Source organism: Pteropus alecto, unplaced genomic scaffold (genome assembly GCF_000325575.1).
Source record: "Pteropus alecto unplaced genomic scaffold, ASM32557v1 scaffold113, whole genome shotgun sequence".
NCBI classification, from domain to species: Eukaryota; Metazoa; Chordata; class Mammalia; order Chiroptera; family Pteropodidae; genus Pteropus; species Pteropus alecto.
The window spans coordinates 499,068-502,341 of record NW_006433949.1 but is presented as its reverse complement, the minus strand read 5'-3'; the positions used below and the strand labels follow the sequence as shown (position 1 = coordinate 502,341).

Genomic DNA, 3,274 nt, shown 5'->3' with positions numbered 1-3,274 from the left:
AAAGTTCACAGACTGGCCTTCACAACCTCAGGATTTGGCCTAGATTTGCTCTATCAGCTGGTACTTACACAGTAAAGAAAAAAAATGATGTGATATATATCAACAAGCATTTTTCGACCATTTATTGTGTGGCAGGCTTTGGGCAAAACTTGACAAGAATCATGTCATTCCATGCTCACCACGAAACTCTCATTTTAATAATGGCATTCTTTAGGCAAGAAAACTGAGACTCGGAGAAGCTAAGTGTTTTTGCCCACACAGAGCACACAACTAATGAGTCGGAGAGACAAATGTGAACCCATCACCCAGCTCCTAACCACGTCTCCCTCCCAAGTTTCTACTATGAAGGTTCGTTTAAAGCGTGTAGTTCCGAGGGGCCAAGGAAATGACTCGGAAATCTATCATGTTCTCTTCCTCAACAGGGCTTTGCATATGCTGTTCCTTCTACCTAAATGCTCTTCCTTTCCCCTTCCCTCTCTTCCCAACAAAACCTCTGCTAGTGAAGAATTCTGTAAGGAGGGACTGCATCTGTTTTTGCTCATGCCTCTATTCACAGCCCCCAGGGCAGCCCCTAGCCCATCACAGGTATTCTCTGTATATGTGTTTAATTAATTGAGAAAGTGAATCAAATAACTAAAAATATAATGTCAGAATCCAGATTAAAAATATGAAGACGGGGAGATGTTATAAAAAACAGCTAAGGGGGTTACAAGTAATTGTCTCGAGGGATGGACTAGGAGAGAAGCAGAAAACTAATATTTTGTTATAAATATAATTTGACTTTTAAACTATGTGCTTGTATTACTTCAATACATGTAAATCATAATAATTAAAAGTAACTGCTTTACTAAATTTTTTAAAAAATACAAGAAGAAAAATGGAAAGAGAATCGAGGGAAGTGGACGGGTCAGTGAGAAGGCATTTTGGAGAGCAATCCATGAAGTTCAAAGGATCTGGGTGCCCGCCCGCTACTTCTGAGAAAAGTAACCCCTGGGACGCTTTGTTCTGAAAGTTATGATGTCTTAGCCTGTTTGCTGGGTACACCCAGCCCTGTAGCCATAGCCACACCTGATTGGATCCAGAATCAGTGCCCAAGCTAAAGGCAACCAATCACAACACGAGAGAGAGACCATGAATGAAGCTCTGCCCAATAGGAGAGCTGCATATTTCATGATGGCAAATCCGGCCAATCTGACCCTCTCTTAGAAAGTATAAATATCAGGGCAGGAGTCAGTTCTGACCTTTGAGATACACAGTGGAACTGAAAGAAGCTCTCTGTGAAACTGTATACAAAGTATGTGTGAATTTCCCAGGCTCTATGGCTTTGGTCAGACTATCCAAGGAAGCTGTAATAAAGAAAGGTTAAGAACTAGTAGATAAATATGGGGGGTTGGGGGGGAAGATTTCATGTAAAAATCTAGATTTCCAATTTTTCTCCCCAAGAAATACAATAATACTGACCCTATCATTTCTCCTGGTAATGACTACCCAGAGCTGAGTTCAGCTGCTCCCTGTAGAGGGGGCACGTGTTCTCCAACCCACCACTCTTGTATTTTCCCGGCTCAGCCTGCTTCACCTGTGGACATTTCACGCCTGGATGCTTTAAGCAGTTTAGTTTGCAACTCCTACCTGTCAGAAAGTGGCTAATTCAGACTAAAATGTGAGTGGCTGTTTGCTTCTTTTGTTGTTGTTGTTAATAGGAACCTACTGCTATGGCCATGCCACCCTGAACAAGCCCGATCCCATCTGATCTCAGAAGCTAAAACAGGGTTGGGCCTGGTTAGTACTTGGATGGGAGAACACCTAGGAAGACCAGGTGCTGTAGGTGTAATAAATAAATAAATAAATAAGTAGACAAACAAACAAACAAATAAATAAGAGATTATAAGCTGACAAGGTCCTTGCAATCTGTGAGGCCAACCAAGGGTTGCCAGATAGATAGATAGATAGATAGATAGATAGAGATAGATAGATAGATAGATAGATAGATAGAGATAGATAGATAGATAGATAGATAGATAGAGATAGATAGATAGATAGATAGATAGATAGATAGCAACCTACTGATCTCTAATGATGGAATCCATAGGAGACATGGTTCTTTTTTAGTTCCTTTCAAACTATGTTTATACTGCTTTCCCACTTCAGTTGGACCCAAAGGACAGAAATCCAGTTCTAGGCATTCTACTTCCGAAACACTTGTGTTGACCTTCCCTGATTTCTCTGAATTCTAATTTTTGTTGTTTTGGTTTGATTTGGTGGGTTTTTGTTTGTTCGATGTTGAAGTTTTTTGGTTTTGTTTTGGGATGTGGGGGTTGTTTTCATTTTTGTTTTTTGTGGGGTTGTTTTCTTTCGCTTTTGCTCTTTTAAGACTCATTATTATCTACTGGCAATTAAAGTTCGGCTTCTCAAAAGAGTCTTGGCCCCTAGTAGAATGGGAAATCAGCAGCTCCCTTTGATTGACACGTACTTTTGAAAGTTTGTTTTCCCCCCTGGCTCTGAGGTAACAATCACAAATAGCCACTACTGTTGGCCTCACACTGAGAAAAACCCTGTTTCCTTTGCATAACAAAATGCTGCGCAATTTGAAACTGTCTCATGCTGGGCCCATTTTCCTAGCTGCTCAGCATCTGCAAAGGGACAAAATGACTTTGAATCGAGGGGTGGCAGTGAGAGAAACAAAGGCATCTAACATCAGAGCCTGTGATGTTTTTTTATACTCCAAGCTTCAGAACAGTGACTTCCACTGTCACTCAGAGGGGGAGAGAGATTTCTTGCCCGAGGCTGGTATCTAAGAGACTGAATCTCTACTTGAGTCGATTACATTTGATTCAGTACTTCCTGAGCATCATGATGTGAAATGCAGTGAGTCTGACGTGTGTGGATGCAAAGATGAGAAAGAGAGCCACAGCTCTCAAGGAATTCGAAGTCTAGTAGAGAAAACGAAACCACGAAGAATGATAACGGTATGATTTCCAGTTATGTAAGGGACCTCTAATTTTTCCTGCCAAGCATTTATAATCCCACTTTTCTTGGTAAACACCGCCATGCTCTCAAACACAAGCTGTTTGATCCAGCTGTGCCAGCCCCCACTGCCCCTACCACTTCCTGAGAGAGATCAAGTTCCAATTAAATTGTTTAAGGCCCTGGATCAAGCCATACCTGAAATCCTCCCCATTAGTCTTTTCTGATCAAACTATAAAGTCCGTGTGTTTGTATTTTTGTTTTGCCTATGCCCGTTTAAGTTGAAAGAGTCCTGATTAATAAAAATATA

The 3,274-nt window shown here is 41.1% G+C and overlaps 1 pseudogene; it reads left to right on the top strand.

Moving 5' to 3' along the window:
- The first annotated feature begins 1,708 nt into the window (after positions 1-1,708).
- On the top strand, positions 1,709-1,828 carry LOC112477315 (annotated as a pseudogene).
- Positions 1,829-3,274: the final 1,446 nt, after the last annotated feature.